Below are 18,553 nucleotides of genomic sequence, written 5' to 3'. Positions count from 1 at the left end.
CCTACTGCACCATGGATGACCTTATCAGATGTTATTATACCAAACGAAACTTATTTCTGCACATGGAAAATGTATTTATTTATTTTTTATTTTTATTTTATAGTTTGTTTACCAGGATAGTCCATTGGGCCGAGGAGAGCCCATTTTCAACAGAGTCCTGGGGAGAAAAGCTCCATAAAGACATTATACAGTGCAAACAAATTTCACATCAACATTCCATTACCTGTATGGCTCCTCTCAAGACTGTATATTTCCCAGTCTGTATTAAACTGGATTCCAAGCCTAACAATTGTGTTATACTGCTCAATATATTTAATATGCTGCATTATGCTGTTTTTTGTATGTATGTATATATGTATTGTGATATATTTGCCTAATTCCATTACCTATATGTCTCCTCTCAAGACTATATAGTCCCCATTCTTTATTATACTGGATTCCCAGCCTAACAATTGTGTTATACTGCTCAACGTATTTAATATGCTGCATTATGCTGTTCTTTGCATGTATGTATTATGATATATTTGCCTAACAATAATGTATATACACTATATGTCTGTATAACTCTAACATGTTTTTGGAGCTTTTATCCCCAGGCCTCCACTGAAAACAGGCTCTTCTTGGCCCAGTGGACTTCCCCGGTCATCAAACTGAAATAAATAACAATAAATAAATAAATATTAAGAAGTATCTTCACATAAATGATAATGAATGATAGGAACAACCTTTCTGATGAGCTCTTCTGTATACAAACAGTAAATGAAATCACAAATGCATGGACTATTCAAAAGACGATTCCTAGTGTGTGTGTGTGTGTGTGTGTGTGTGTGTGTGTGTGTGTGTGTGTGTGTGTACAAGACAATTCCTATTTTTTGGCCTGTGTGTGTGTGTCTCCTCTCACACATACATACACAAACACACACATATTTAATATATGTACACACACACACACACACACACATATATATATATATATATATATATATATATATATATATATATATATATATATATATATATACACATCTATAAATACCATATATAACACCTGCAGCTCATTTGATAAATAATGGACATGCCATTTGGGCCATAGAGTCTTTATATGCAGATGATATCTATATTTCTGTTTTATGTGTGTGACATATTTACTCTGCTACACATTAAGAGTTAATTTAGTGATTTTCTGCTGCAATACTAACAGAAGAACTATTAAACAACTTTAATACACTTTTTCTCCATACAACCAGTGCATTTCTTATACATGGAAGGTATGGTCGTTTGTCATCATTGAACTGTGGTTCAAACCCTAGCAACTACATTTAAACAGTTTGTAGCCATCAAAGTCTTCAGTACAACTACCTTAACTAAGCAGTCCTAAATGTATGTTTCTATTTTAGAGCACATTACACAAAGCATTTATACTTTTTGCCACAGTAGCAATGATAAGTTTCGATAACATCCATGGCCATTTCCACAAATTTTAGCTTTAAGGGAATGGGGTGAAGATAAGGGGGATGCAGGTGCTGACCACCTCTTCCTGATATTTTCGAAAATCGTTGGCACTTTACTCTTCCCTCATGGACATATTTGTATAGTCTGTTGCTTTGTCTCTGTATTATAACTGCAGTTTAGAATTAGCTGCATGTGCTGATGATCTGTAATGCTTTCCTATGCCTCTCATTTAGAATTAGCTGCATGTGGTGACGATCCTTAAGGCTTTCCTATACCTCTCTTTCTTCCCACTGTAGACTTGCCTTGCTTTCACGTGTCTTTTGCTAAAATCCTGAAGAGGCCATTTACTCTCAGGCTGCAAAATTCATTAAAAGGCATGCATTAAGATGGTTCTGTGGTATAGGTGGATGTGCTCCTGGTTCTTTTAATGGCTTGGTCACTGAAGAAGCTGCTGGGGAGAAGGAAGAATGAAGAGGCACTAGTATTTGGCACTTTCCTCATAGATAATGGGGTGCTGTGGTTCTGGGGACATCTTCTGGTAATGCATCCCTGGTAGAGACCAAAGGCCCAGCAGATGCAATCCACTTATGCAGAGATGGTCAGGGTGCATTGATAGGATATGTCACCTGTGTGAGAGGTTCATATCCCCATTCCATAGTCACAACATGCTTATCCCTTGATGGTACCTGTCATGACATTCAGGAGGAAAAAGAGGCAATAGCAGAACGTCACTATGAATTATAAGAATGGGAGCCCTGATTTTCTCTCTCTCTACTTTTTGATGAAAATAACCCATGACCATCAGCTAGAGTAGGAAGTTGTCAGCATTAGTCTGAGAGTTTAAATTAGCAGCCATAGAAAAGGAGATTCAGAGGCTGACAAGGGGTTTCAGCAAACTGCAATGAGTAAACAAGACAGATATATAAATATGCCTTGCTCTTCATGAACTAGGATGGTCTCAGAAATGGTAACATAACCATGATTGCCACCTGGCTACTATGTGATGACATCCTTAGGACCTTGGATACTGGCATGGTCACTAGTATAGTTTTTATAATTTCACCAAAATGTTTGAGCTGGGGAATGACTCTGCCCTATTACAGACACAACTGTCATCATGGTCAGTCTTAAAAATAGTCCTTACCTTTCTAAACCTACCCAGGTACATGGCTGGAGGGAGGGGGGTATGGAACCCTGGATGTAGTTCCATCAAGCATGGTTTGACAAACAGTTGGAATCAGTGGAGGACCAAGTCTGGAGGGATGCAGTTCAGAAACTGATGCTGACTTGTTCCATCCCACCAGAATAGTGATGGTTGTTCCTTGGTGCATTGATGATGGACAGGTGTTCACTTATTCACCCACTGAGACCACAACATTAATGTGCCAGCCATTAGATTTATGTTGCAGCTAAGTCAGTTATATCAAATCGTGCATCCATGTTCTAGTATTGAAGGCTGTGGTCTGGCAGTATCCTGTATAACAGTAACAAGTGTAAAGCATGGTACATAAGAAAAAGATAAATAAGCCATAGATGATGCCTCAGTCTTCTGACTCTTGCTCTTCAAATGCCAAGAACACAAAAAGCAGGCATTTCTGTAAGGTAAAGTCTGCCTGGAAAGATAGGGTATCTCTACAGGGTGATATAGGATGACCTGAGGAAGTGAAATGAACACCAGAGTTAATCAGAGGTCTGATGGGGGCATGATGGTCAAGGGCTGGGAAGAGATCCCCCCAAAAATTAAATTTTCTTAACATAAAACTGTTAACTCTAGAGTAACCCCTAACCTTTATTAGGGGCATGTATCTTCTTACTATTGCTGAATTCACTTTCTGGGGTCTGATGGGGGCATGATGGTCAAGGGCTAGGAAGAGATCCCCCCAAAAAGATCAACTTTCTTAACATAAAATGGTTAACTCTAGAGTACCCCCTAACCTTTATTAGGGGCACTAAAAGTCTGACAACAGAACCTCTGCTTTCACTTGATCCATCATTTTGGATGCATCTCCAGATGAAATCAGGAGCAGAAATGATTTGAAAATTATGCCCCTTGTGAATCTTACAGGTAGTTAAGTGTATACAGCTGCCTCTTCTGTTCCTAATTTTTCTTAAATCTGTTGACATCTGATGTTATTGCTCAGCAGTCATGTACCACCATCCAGCCATCTGACTGGCTCTTAAAGCATGAACTGGAATGTAGGATGGATTCGCTCACTCTGAGTATTCAGGACCAATCTTTGTACAGCATAACTGTATTTTTTTCATTTACATTTCACCTAACCAGTTAGTTTACTAATTTATTATGTATTCTCAGTAAAGATGAGTGAATATTTATTCAGGTACACAAGTATTTTTTTCCAAGAGTGCATAATGTTTTGAAGTTTTTTAGGAAGTTAATGGGATATTTTGACAGCATGGAAACAAACTGATTATTGCGGTTATATCCCCATTTCCCTCATTATGCATGTCATGATAATTTTTACAATGATAGTTGATCCAAATCACTGATACAAATCATGGAACTCATTTCTTTGTTTATAATCACATTAACCATTTTGGCATTATTTAAGATATTTTTATTACGGTTTACTATCAAAATTTAGATTGGCACTTACGCAAAGCTTGGAAGGTTGAAAGGCTGTTTTCAAGTTCATGTAATGTCAATCCAGAAAATGTTCGACTCCACATTAGTGAATGGTAGTGTGCATTCACTAATGTGGAATTGACGTTCTGATAACAGATCACACTACAGTGGAGATTGGGAAATGTACACTTTTCCTCACTGTAGTGCAATCTCAGAGTTGGAATATATAATATGCAAGGGATGTGGGGGGCACTATCCCCCAATATGGGGCGGGTGCAGGTTGTTTTGCTCCCCTGCAAAAACGTTACCAGTAACATGGACATTCGACACTGGAACTTTCAGCGTTCAAATATCAATTCTGTGTTACCATTTCTGAAATGTTGGTAATTCGTTATTACCAATTTTGGCAAACTGGTTCGATCAAAAGGTGGAAAAGTATTTTGATTTTCCACATTTTGATAGTAAGCCATATGTTACATCAGTGTGAATCACTGCTCTAAGATATGTATGCTACATCCATGTGAATCACTGCACTAAGAAATGTATGTTACATCCATGTGAATCACTGTACTGCACTAAGATACATATGTTATATCCATGTGAATCACTGTACTGCACTAAGATATGTATGTTACATCCATGTGAATTACTGCACTAAGATATGTATGTCATATCCATGTCAATCACTGCACTAAATATTTCTCAATATGCCAACTCCATGTTATAGATGGCTGACTATGACCCAGCTGACTAGGATTCAGCTAGTAACCCAGGTGGTGGAGAAGCCATTGTGTAGGGGGAATGATGAAGTACACTAACTCACCTTTCCTGAGGGAGAAAGGTAAAGGACATTTGTCTTCTGAGCCCACATCCCATTAATGATCCCATCTGGAGGCAGCAGGCCTGATGAGAGGTGCCTGCCTGTATAGAGAGGAAAGGCTGCCAGTGGGTACTGCTGAATTGAGTTACTTCTTCATTTGTACTCATTGCACACCCACTCCTTAGGCACTTAATATGGCAATGTGCCATGGCAATGCCAAGATGTAAAACAAACCCCCACCTCTTTTGGCTGCTGGGATAGCAGCCACATTAGGGGTTAATCACAACATAGGTTCTAATCTTCAGCAGGCATTTGGGAGTAAAAAAAAAAAAAAAAAAAGACTGTTTTTCAGTATAATCATATGAATATTTCTTTGTATAATCCTTGTGCCTTTCACCCTGGTCACATTTGAACAGGTTCTATCATGATCAAGATACTTACTGAGCTAACAAATAAAGAATAAATATAGGTTTCCAAATAGAATATATAGTCATTGTTTCTACACCATCGATGCATACTTAAGACTGTAGAGTGAGATCATTATGGACAAACAGAGGCATGATAGTTGTGCTTATGCCTGCTGCATGAGTAAGAACAAGCTTTATGAACTTTAAATGTTGTACATAGATAGGGACTGCATCATCACTTTATACGTAACCAGCATGTATATGCAGAGAATAACCAGTGATCTTATTTATTATTTTATTTATTTTATTTTATTTTACATTTGTTGACCGGGCTAGTCTAACTGGATATATGTCCATTTTCAGTAGAAGCCCGGGGAGAAAAGCACCACTACAACATTGTTCTAAAGAAACCAAAAAATACTACATAGGAGTAACATATTTAAAAAATTAAAATTGACATAGTGACTAGTAAAAATGAAATATTCATTACATAAAAGAATATAAAATGACATGTTTATAACAGGATTAACATGTGTAAAGGCAATATTAGAAAGTTAAAATACAACTTAATATAGAAAAGACAAAGACAGTATGACATTTTGTGTTTATACTGAGATCTTCTGTATAATCCCCTAGATAAATACATAAATTTAATATAGTTTATTGGAGGCTGTATACACTGGTAGGCCTATAGCCTGGGCTTAATTTTATGCAATGCATTGCCTTGGCTTTGGAGCTTAGGTTATAATACTGTTTTTACCATTCCATTTTGCGTTCATGCTTTTCTCAAGGGAAGCCTTTTTCCACTTCCTTATGTTCATTTCACACACATTATGATGTAAACTGCTTGTCTTGGCTTATTTATATATTTTGTTCAATAAAAGTTTCCCTGCACTTCACTGTAAATGTTCTAGGATGGTACTTTTGGCAAACTCTCCTGGCCTGGCCTGTAGCAAAACAGTGAATCACTGCTTTTTAAACATGCCAGACTGTGCAGTCAGACTCAGACCACTGCATTAAATAAGGACAAACTAACTATAAGCTAATACCACTCAGTTAAGCCATTACACAATGTCCAGCTTTAAAAAAAACTTGATTTCTTTGAACTTTTTACTTTTCTTTATAAATGGCACATCTGAACCTTTACAAATTACATCAGATGGTATACATAAGTGTCTTCTGAAGGACAACATTTTCTCAGTAAAGTATTCCTTTGTATTTTGCCATTTTGCTATCTGAGGATACAGCATGTGCCTTTGATGCATACCTCTCAAGTGTGTTCATTCTGAGGTTTTAAAAGGTTTGTGCTTCTCATTGTTTCAGCGTGAAAAGGTCTGATGCACATTCAGTGTTAGGAATTTTTAACTGATATCCATGGTAACTAATACTAAAATGAATTCATCAAAAGAATTTTCTATCACAGTAAAGTAACACGTTTTAACCATCATGTGAGCTTCCTAGTTGAAGTTGTTAGTATGGGTTCCACCTTTTGCCCATTTTGATAAGCAATGCCATTGCAGGTTCTGTAGTGTAGTGGTTATCACATCTGCTTTACATGCAGAAGGTCCTTGGTTCAATCCCCAGTGGAACAATTTGTTCCACATTCTGGTGATGAAAGGTTTAAAGTTATGCTTTGATGAGAAGCTATATGTTTTAGACCCCTAAGTAGAAGACTATTTATCTTAACTACTGGTCAGGACATGTAGTATGCCAACACCAGAATCAAATCAATAACCTACCCCCACAAAACAAAAAAAAATCAGCCAAGGGACATAGTACTATGACCAAAAAAGTTACTCTTTGCAGGCCACTGTGTTCATGATGGGGAGTACTTTCTTTCCGGCACACCTTATCTTACTACGACTATCCTCTTGAACACATTCTTTTCCCTTAGGTAATCTGAGGTAAGTGGTCACATAAAGCTCTTTTTTATGTGGGAGCTAAAACAACATATAAGACATAGGGCGGCACAGTGGTGCAGCGGTTAACGTTGTCGCCTCGCAGTAAGAGGTTCTCCGGTTGGATTCTCGGCTGGGGTGCCTTCTGTGTGGAGTTTGCATGTTCTCCCTGTGTTCGCGTGGGTTTCCTCCGGGTACTCCGGTTTCCTCCCACATTCCAAAGACATGCATCTGGAGCGTTTCTCCCCGGGCCTCCGCTGAAAACAGGCTCTGTGGAACCTAGTCGGACATTCCCGGTCAATAAATGTTAAATAAATAAAATAAAAAATAAAAAGGAGAACATCTAACTTTAAATGCACTTCTTATCCACATGACCATCAAACCCTTATTGCCCTCAGAAATGCACTTTGTAAACTTCCTGAACAGCTAGAATATAATATGTATTTATGCAGCAGTTAGTTTTATTAAGTAAACTTAGGTAAGCATGACATGACATGAGGTCACAGCACTTTACTGATCTCAAAGCTGGAGTTGATCATTTCTGGTGTTCTACTGCGGATGTGATCAGTGGAACAAAATACTATCACCTTAAGTCAGATTCTTCTGTTTTCCTCTTGCAATTTATGTCCACTTACTCCAGGTATTTCTGCAGCACAAACAATAACTTCTGACACTCATTCAGTTCTTATAACATATGCATTCAAACTATTACTCTTGAAAGTCCCTAATTAAAGGTCTCCAACCACAGTCTTTCTCCCATATTTTTAAGTGCAGAGACAATTTCACTGCAACCATACTCTGCCATATTTTAAACTTCTCAAACGTATTCACATTTGCACAGGGGAAACCCCAGATTTTGGAATTTGTGACCTTTGTATTATACCTAGAACTGTAAAAGTATCATATATTAGTAGCACCAACATACTCCCAAGATGTTAAAAACATTGGTGTCCAACCATGTGAAAGAATCTCAATACCCTTCTCAACTTCCTTGCTAGGAACAGCATGCATTTATTTTTACAGCTCTTCAGTGAACAGGCCATAAGGGCCTGCTTTTTTTTTCTGTCTGTGTGTAAATAGTGGATTGAAATTAAGTTATCAGCAGAACTAAGGAGTAGTTATAAACATGGCTGTGGCAAACTAAAAGATAAAGCAATAAACTATGTCCTACATTAATGAGGACAGAGAATCTACACTACTATCTTTTCAGTCTGGCATATTGTACATAAATTCCAGGGCTCTCACTACCTTTGCAATGATTTAACCTCAGAAAACCTGCTCTGCCACCCTTGTTAGTAAGCACAATAGTAGTTCTGGCCTCCGGCAGGAATCAAATCTAGTAGCACATTCCTCACACATAACTCAACTCTCCTCCTGGGGGAGGTGAGTAGCCACAGCCTCATTATTCCCCATCCACTCCTTCAGACCCCTTCAGTGTTCAGGTCACTAACTGATCCTGCATTTCCTCTGTCTTAGAGAGCTATCCATCTAAATCACAGTCATAACTGCAACCAAGTACATCGCAAACGTCACATTTTGTAAAGTTCATTAAGAATCAAGCATGAAAAATGTGTCACACTAGCTAGTAAAGCAAACCTATATTGTTAGTATAACTGCATTCTAATCACTTATTGCATTTATATACCAACTTTCTTGGGCATACATTTGCATAGTCAGTATCCCACAGATCTTCACTTAATTGCAGCAGCAAAAGTGTAATGAAAGATATAGATATTAAAATTATATAGCAGCATTATTAAAAAGAGAAAAAATACTATTTTTAAATAACACCACTTTATAATATTATTAATCATCCCCTAGCCTTATGTGAGTCTATATTTACTCTGTTTCTGTTGTCAGTCAACTATATAATAATATAATAAAGATTAAAATAACCAACATAAATTTAACAATAAGTATGTACACTTCTTACAATGATAATTATGTATAGACACAATTCTAAAGCACTGTGGATTTACCAATGACCTTGTCATGATGAAGGGGCTTGTGTATCCCAGTAACATGAGCTATGCCATGTAAGGCCACGCAAGATGGGCAGGTTCTAGCAGAAAAATCAGACTAAATATGGTCTACTTTAAAAGGTAATGGCAATCCATTCCAGTGTTTTTGTCAAAAAAGCCTTATGGACAAAATAACTACAGTCACATCTGATCAAAATGACACTGGAAGATGAGCCTCTCAGCTCCGAAGGTGGTCAACTTTCTACTAGGGAAGCACAGAAAACAAGTACAGGTACTGCTAGAGGTAATAACAAAGATGGAGTAAAGCTGAGAGGATGTCCATTTGCCGAGGTGCTCAGAGGCAGAACGGATATCTAATATTGCACCACAGGAACTCTAACCAGAAGGTCTCAGAACAAAGGAAACCACGATGTGATTAAACCTGAGATTACAAGAATACAAATTACCAGCTTGTGAGTTAATAAATTAAAATATGTGGGAATAGGAAAGTTGTTTCAGAAGAAATGTGGTAGTCCTCATTAACAGGATGTCAAACTCAGTTAAAACCCAAGAAATGAAAGAATGATTTCAATCACACTTTAAGGCGAGCAATTCAACATTACTGTAATATGAGTTTAGGCTACAACTACAGATGTCAAAAAGGAGGTTGACCAGTTTTATGAGGATCTGCTTTACCTTCTGAGTATAGCGCTAAAAAAAAAAGACATTACATTTATCACAGACAATTGGAATGCTAAAGCTGGCCTTCAGAGAACAATTGGAACAATAGACAAGTTTGGCTTTGGAGTACATCTTGAAGCAGAACACAGATGTACGTATAATGTCCTGTGAAGATAATTCACTTATCTGAGCAAACGCTCTTGATAGATTTATATAGGAATATCACCAGAAGATCAATATCAAAATCAGAATGACTATAAGCTTTGCAGTAAGAGATGGAAGAACTTCATACTGTTAGGAAAAAAACAAGCCATGAAGCTGATTGTGTCTCAGAGCATTAGTTGTTTATCACAAAATTTACAACCAAATTGAAGAAAAAAAAACATCAGGCCAGCTAGATAGAATCTCAGTAATACAAGAATATGTAATGGATAGAAAAAAAAAATGTAAGGGAAGAGAAGGCATGTAACACAGATGGCTGAAGACCTACAGACACAAGTTCATGGTATTATTCAGGAAGAGCCATCAAAATACTTTAAAGATAGAGAAAAATATTAAGAAGGCAAAATGGCTGTTTGCAGAAGATTAAGCAATGGAAAAAATGGAGCTGTAAAAGGCAGTGTAGCAGACTTTTACAGAATAGCAAAAAGAGATATGCAGGTTGTACCTAATTTTGAGCAATGCTCATCATTTTGAGTCTTAAAAGTCTATGTTCCTTGTGGTTCCATACTGAAAGGGTCCGCCATACATTGAGTGTTAAGACTTTAATTGAAATCCATTAGTAAATAACAATGAGTTATTTTAATTTATCAGACAAAACTATAAAGTACCATATTTTAACCATCCTTCCTTGTTGCAGCAGTGATTAAGGCGTTTGCAAGTGTTCCCCCTTTTGATTTGTGCCACATTATAGACATGGAAGGTTGAGAGCCATGTTGGAGGTATATTTAGAGGTGCAGTGCAATGAAATGGAAGAATTAGAAAAGAACGGGAAAGATAAGAGAACTCTTCAAGAAAATTGTTGATATTAACAGAAATTTCATACTAAAAATGGACATGATAAAAAACAAAGATAGGAAGAAACTAGCAAAAGCAGGAAATACCAAAAAAATGTCAGGAATACACAGAAAAAAAAAACAATTAAAGACCTTAACATTACTGATATATATTTATGATGGAATAATCTCTGATCTACAGACAGATATCTTAAAGAATGCAGTTATACAGGAGCTAGAAAACTTTGCTAATAGCAGTGATGTAGTGAGTGATGGAAATCTTGCTGAATTGCTTAACGTCTTGAAAAACAAGCCTGATATAGTCTTGTTCACTGTTTGCCAGCAAATCTGAAAAGCACCATACATTGCATTGGACTGGAAAAAGTCAAAATATCTTCTATCCACAAAAAGGGCAATCCAAAAGAGTGCTGAAATTACCAAACAACACACTTATTTCACATACTAGCAAGGTAATTTTCAGGATCCTACAAGCTACACACCAGCAACATATAGACTGAAAACTGATGTGTTCAATTTGTTAGAAGGATAAGAAACACAGATGTCAAATTTCCAACATCCTCTGGATAACAGATAAAGCAATGTACATCCAGACAAAATATTTAGTTCTTTACTGACTACTCTAAAAGTCTTTGATTCTGATTTGAAATTGTTGAAAGTTCTAAGTGAAATTAGGATACTGCTTTGTCTTCTTTCTGTCTTGAGGAATATGTATGAAGGCAAAGGGAATAGCTGATTGTTTCATGAATGGGAAAAGAGGGCAACAAGGCTGTGTATTGTCATCCATCTTATTTAATTCATATGCTGAAGATATTATGCAGATGCTGGACTAAATCTGATGCTGGAATCAAAATTTCTTGGAGAAATATTAACAACCTCAAACATGCACATGATAAGACATTGAAGCCTAAAAGTGAGGAGGAGCTGATGAAGGTGAAAATATAAAGTGCAAAAGCTGGTTTGGTGCTAAGCATCAAAATGCTAAGATTATGTCATGTAGCCCATTCAGTTCTTTGCTAATCAGTGGTGAAGATGTGGAAAGCAGTAACATCATTTATTTTTCTGGGTTAAAGGACCTCTATAGATGATGAATTCAGCCATGAAATCAAAAGGTGCTTGTTTTCTGGGAAGAAAGCTATGGCAAATTTGGATAAGCTGTTAAAGAGCAAATATACTAGTTTAATCATCAGTGGTCCATATAATCAAAGCTATTGTCTTGAGAAGTGAACTATAAATAAGAATTTGTGCCAGATGTGTTTGAACTGTGGTATTCAAGAAAAGCTTTAAAAATTCTGTGGACAGCAATTAGATCAAATCAGTCAATACTTAAGAAAATAAACTAGACTGTTCACTGTAAGGTTTGATAGTAAAATGAAACCTTAAATACTTTGGCTACATAATGCAAGGACACTGATAATAGGAAAGACAGAAGACATAAGAAAAGGTATTTGCAAGAAATTAAAAAAGTGGGTGTTGACAGTCAGGCCTGGTGTGCTAAAGAGTCTGACATGACAAGGAGTCAGATTTGACTTAGTGACTAAACAACAAAATGTTGTTGTTGTGTCTTTCGGCTTTTCCCGGTTAGGGGTCGCCACAGCGGAACTCCGGTCCGCTAATGATTGGTAGTAGATTTTTACGTGCCGAGTTACCAGCCCTGACACACAACCTTCAACGAAGGTACGCCCATTCACGCATGTCTCCACGCAGAAGACGCTCGAGCTAAGAATCGAACCGGACAGCGTCTTACTGTGAGACGACAACGCTACCACAGCACCACCACCGCTGGTTTCAAAATGTTAATATGAATAAAAGGTAAAATGCTAGGAGATCTAAAAACTTCAACAAAGTGAACAGAAAAAGCAGCACAAAAATAGAAGGATGCATGTTGCAAAACTGTATTGCCTTATAATCTGGAGTTTGATAACTATTATAAGGCATAGATAAGTATGATCTTGACACTTTACAGGCCTGGAGATTGAATGTTTAATCTAGGCTATAATTTATATGCTGTGATCTAATTTTTTCTCAGGCCTAGTGAAAGCACTTCAGGGCATGACTTTCAATAAACTCAGTGAGGAATCCTATAAATTTGGCAAGCATGAACAGGACAATGAATATTTGTACTCCTACATATAATGTGTAAAATGTTAGTTTCCATGCAAAACGTCATGCAAAATATCTAGTTGATGCACCCTGTAGCCGTTATCATAAAGACTGAGGAGGGCAGTTCAAGAAAATATGCAAAACATCAGCATTGCCTACAACATATCCTGGACATAAAGCTAGATAGCTGAGAAAATAAGAATTGCTCTTCAATGGAATAAAATAGAAATTATGTAGGTCCATAGATTACCTGCAGTACATCTTTTTAGATGGTTAAAAAATAAGAAAACATTCCACTAATTCTGCCACATATTGTAATTCTGTAGAGGTAGATGGAAGAGTAAAATTAGCATATGAAATACTCCAGAGATTCAGAAACATGCCTAGCATGACCAGTAATTGTCTGCCATAGGTACACCTTGTGGCATAACACAACCCAAAAACTCATTAACAAACAAGGAAAACCTGCAGCTTTGAACCCGGTTAATTATAAAACCAGCTCACATGGGGAACAGGACCCATAGTGAAAGATTAAAATTCACAGTTGTGGCTAGGACTCAGATGTGAAAACATTGATGAGCACAGAAGAAGAACGTACTTCAGTGAGTGTACATGAGCTTAGGCATAAAAAGACAGGAAAAGCAGCATGCCACATTAGAGCAGCCACTGTAATGATGAAATCTGTTTTTTTACCATAAAAGGGGGTGGGAATGTGAGTACAGAACAGTAGGAAAAGGGACAACATGCAGAGGGTCAAACAGAAGGGTAACAGGAGGCAAGAGTACAGAGAGAGGGAGGATACAACTTTTTTTCTGGAACATGAGCTCATTTTTTTTCTGAAGAGGAAACTGAGGAAGGATGCAAGTGAAAGTGAAAGTATGGAATAGCATGAGGTTGGGGTCAATAGTAGGTAGAAATGAACCAGCATATAACAGACAGTTACTGACAAGGGAGGTGATGACACATTTAGGAGGGGAAGACAACTGAGTCAAAAACAACCAAATGAAGGGAGGACACTGGTGATGCAGAGGACTGGGCAACACACAAGGGAGGGCATTGACATAAATGGGAGGGGAACAACAGAATAGGGGGTGAGGGGTGTGGTTTTCCATATTATAGCACTGCCTGTGCAAAAACCCAGAGAAGGTCATACAGTACCCTGAACAACCTCCTCACTAGGCCCTGCCTGAGGCATTGATGACCTGGACAGTCAGTAGTTTAACAACCACAAGAGGAACATTTTTAGACTTCTTCCAGTATTGACAAAATTACTACCCCTGACAGTGCCACCAGAGGAACAATGGCAATCCCTTCTGGTGATGCACCACCAAGAGTAAAAGAGGTGGCCACTGACCTGTCCCTTGCTGCAGGGACACAGACAAGAATACTGATTGGGGAATCATAGGGGGTGGCTGGGCTTACTGAGGAGCTGCAAACCTGGGGCATGGCTCTCACACTGCAACAATGATTCCAAAGACATGCATCTGGACCATTTCTCCCTGGGCATCCCCTGAAAATGGGCACTTTCCCAGTCAGACTTTCCTGGTAAACAAATGTTCAATAAATAAATAAAAAAATGATAGTTTTTGTACAAAATGGAAAAATAAATGGAGACATATAGAACAAGTAACAGAAAATAATTACCAGAATGGATAGCAACAAAGAAAGAGAGGGGAGAGAGAAAATTATTTGCATAAATTCAGTACAATTAATCTATGAAACATGTGAAATGAATGATATAGAAAATATATAACTACTGCTGTATAAAGTTTTAATCTGACTACCTGCATGAGTGTATGATGTAAGTGCTGCTATTTTACAATGTACTGTCTGTACAGGGTGGACACAAGTAGCATTCTTGGCAAGCGTAGTTGTGCCTAAGAAATTTGTGGATAAAATTAATAATCTGCCTGTTAAGTGCTGCAACAATATGTTGTCTGTGGCCTCCTGCCTTACCTATCCTGATGTCTAAAATTGCAGGTATACTGGAATAAAACTGCATAATTTACAGACAATCAAATGTCAGTACTGCTTCTACTTTGAATATTATCCAAACTTCACTATGAATAAATGTACATCTTAACATAACCACCCTTTGACATGTAACTCATCAAGCACCTAAACCAACTTGACAGATTTCAATGTTTCCTCACCAAAAAGATCTCAGGTCTCAGTACCCTTACTCTAATACACTAATAGCTCTGTTGCACTACTCAGTGTCATACAGACTCATGAGGGGTGATATCTGCTTAGCTTTCCATCATACTTTGAACTCCTTCACCTAAACAGTTTTTAGTACTTAATAAATAAGCACCTATCCAGGCATGTCTAAGGGTCACCTCCTGGTGTTTTCTCTTGTCTACCTGATGAATCTAGGCATCTTGGGGCAATGCAGCAATTGCCTCATGTACACAGACAACCCTCTCCTCCTACCACCCAACACTACAACCTGTGAGAGATGCACTTATATAGCCAAACTGGAAGCAAAGCTCTCTTCACCCAAGATTGGACTAGACAGCCAAGAGGAGAAGGTAAACACTTGAACCACACCACACTCATCACATAGTCCCTCAAAACCTACACCACCAAAACACACACATAGAAACACAAAACACAAACCTACACGGAGGCTCTCAATAAAAATCTACCCAAGCAATAGGGACCTCCAAAGCAGAAATACAAGCAACCTCCACCCCCCAACACAACCCAAATGACACATAGCCCACAAACTCAGTGTGCCACTCAACCACAGCCCATAAGGCATAACAACATACCCAACACTCTAGTCATAGGTGACTCTATAGTCAGGCACACTGATGTTCCACTCACCAGGCCAGGATCAGCCACATAATGCACGCACTCAGGACACTCCACAACAAGTACAAACATGACTCTGTCATTGTCCATGTTGGTGTGAATGACCTGAGATGTACCTCTCTGGACTACATGAAAAGAGACATGGAGGAGCTGTCTGATCTTGTAGCCCAGGCAGGTATGACTCTAGCCCTGAGTAGCATCCTGCCATCTCCCAGAATGATACCACAGTACAATGACAAAATGATTGACTTCAACAATTGGCTAAGCTTCTAGTGTCATTCTAAGGGGATCCAGTATCTGTCTGCCTGGGATGACATGATCAACAAACCACAATGCTTTGCCAGAGATGGCCTGCACCTGTCGCCTTTGGGATTGTGGATACTGGCTAAGGCTCTTGCCACCCCTATAGTGCCTTTTTTAGGCAAGGTTGAAATGACAAATTCACCACTGTAACAGATACAAGCAAGCAAAATCTGAGGGTAATGTTACTTAATGCTAGAAGTCTAAACCTCAAAATGCACTCACTCGAGGCACTCCTTAAAATGGAGAACATCGACATCTGTGCAGTGACAGAGACCTGGTTCAAGGCTCCAGAGAGTACCTCTGCATTACTAGGCTATAATTCATACCACACCTTTCAACCACCTAACCTGGATCGAAACACTAAAGGTGGAGGCATGTCCGTATTCAATAAGGATATCCACACCTCCAGGCTAGTTGCTCAGCATAATGCATCCGAGATTATCCAAGTGCAACTAACTCTGGGCAAGACCGTAATCCAAATTGTAGCTTGCTACAGATCCCCCACCATGCCGCAGGATTCCCACTCCTCATTTCTTGATACACTGGAAAATATTAGGGTACAACCTAACACCCTAATAATGGGAGATTTCAACTACCCCACCATTAACTGGGAAAACTACTCATGTACCAACTCTTGTGCTCAATGTTTTCTGGAATTCATAAATTCCAATGCCTTGGATCAACTTATGCGCACCCCCACCAGGGGCAGCAGTATCCTAGACCTGGTCATTACCAACATGGGCAATCGGTGTTCCACACCAAAGGTCAATTCCTCTTTGGTCAGATCCGACCACACACTAATCACCCTGGACATCCACATCTCACCCCCACCCCCCATTAGGGAAGCCACCATAAAAAATTTCTCCAAATCCAACTTCACACTTCTTAAGACAGAAGTGGCAAACTTCACAACACCCATGCTGATGGACAATAGAGGTATGACTGCTGAATCCTATACAAATGCACTTTATAAGCACTTACACGAGTGCATGGATCATGAAATCCCTAACAGAACCAAGATGCTATCCTCCAAAAAAAGGAAGCCAATCTGGTGTCCCCTGCCATAAACAAACTCTACAACAGAAGAAAGAAACTGTTGCAAAAAAGAGTAAAATCCCATGATTGGTGGAACTCCATGGTCAGCCTCAGTAAGAAGCTGAGGTCCCTCATAAAATCCTCCAAAGCTAGTTGCAAAAACAAAATCGCCACTGATTCTAAAGACAACCACAAAGCATTCTATAGCTAGGTCAAGAATCGCAATGGCAACACTCAGATCTGCTCTGAGTTACAGCACTAAATATACAGAACCAACTGATATTGCCAACATCCTGACAGATAGGTTCAGTGCTAACTTTACTCCTCTCTCACCCCCTAAAGGGCCCATCTCTATACCGGAAGAATGCAAAGTTCCTGTAATCACGGCTGCACAGGTAAAAAACACACTCTCCAAAGCCAAGAACACAGCATTTATTGGACCTGACAACATCCCAGGCTGCATTCTACATGAACTACAGAATGAACTGGCACCCCACCTAAGTACCATGTTCAGTCATAGCCTCACCTCAGGCTTTGTGCCCACTGAATGGCGCACAACAACGGTTATCCCATTCCACAAAGGGGGAGCCAACACAGACCTCAGAAACTACCTCCCCATTAGCCTGATGAGCCTGGTCTGCAAGGCTATGGAACGTATCATCATGGAACTTATAAACAATGACATTGGTAATCTCCAAACTCTGGACCCTACCTAGTTTGGGTTTGTAAAAGGCAGATCATGTCTCCTAAACCTGATAGACTTCTTTGAAGCGGTCATCAAAGCCGTAGATAAGGGTAAGGTGGTTCACACAGCCTATCTAGCTCTTGCCAAGGCTTTCAACACCATCCCCCACTCTGGAATTATAGATACACTCACTAAACTAGGTATAAATCCCTATGTCACACGATGGGTTGACAACTGGCTCACTGACAGAAGCCACACTGTAAAAGTAGCAGACTCTAAAATCCAACTTCATACCAGTGATAAGTGGAGTACCACAGGGTTCAGTCCTGGGTCCTCTCCTGTTCGGTATCTACTTCTCTGAAGTACAGGCTAACACAGAAGGTCTTTGGCTAACAATGTTCGCAGATGACTGCAAACTAGGAGCCATAATCAAAACTCCTAATGATGTGGACATCCTACAAAAGGGCCTCACTGAGAAAGATGCCTGGTGTCAAAGCCATGGCCTCAAGCTCACTGCCAAAAAGTGCATTGTCATCCCTTTTGGTAAAAACTCTGTACCCATGAACTACCACATAGGCAGTATTCTACTTAACACTGAAAGTGTGATAAGAGACCTTGGGACACAGGTGGACAGTAGTCTCTCCTTTGATAATCACATCGCCACAGTAGTCAAGAAATCTTTCTACATGGCACACCTCATCACAAAAGGTTTCTCATCCAGGAAAAAAGAGGTCATTGTTCCCCTCTACTCATCACTCATTAGGCCCATTATAGAGAACAATGCCCCTTTTGGC

At 38.9% G+C, this 18,553-nt stretch overlaps 1 long non-coding RNA gene and 1 other non-coding gene across 3 annotated transcripts in view; one reads left to right on the top strand and one right to left on the bottom strand.

Moving 5' to 3' along the window:
* LOC122810239 overlaps positions 1-18,553 on the bottom strand; it is a 531,132-nt gene that overhangs the window by 411,021 nt on the left and 101,558 nt on the right. The gene's annotated exons all lie outside the window — the stretch shown is intronic.
* TRNAV-UAC lies at positions 6,783-6,855 on the top strand. The gene has a single exon. It is a non-coding gene; the product is annotated as a tRNA-Val (tRNA).

The sequence above is a fragment of the Protopterus annectens genome, chromosome 1.part1 (genome assembly GCF_019279795.1).
Source record: "Protopterus annectens isolate FY-2018-M chromosome 1.part1, PAN1.0, whole genome shotgun sequence".
Lineage (NCBI taxonomy): Eukaryota > Metazoa > Chordata > Ceratodontiformes > Protopteridae > Protopterus > Protopterus annectens.
Note: the sequence above shows the minus strand (reverse complement) of the source record. Positions and strands in the feature narration are given on the sequence as shown.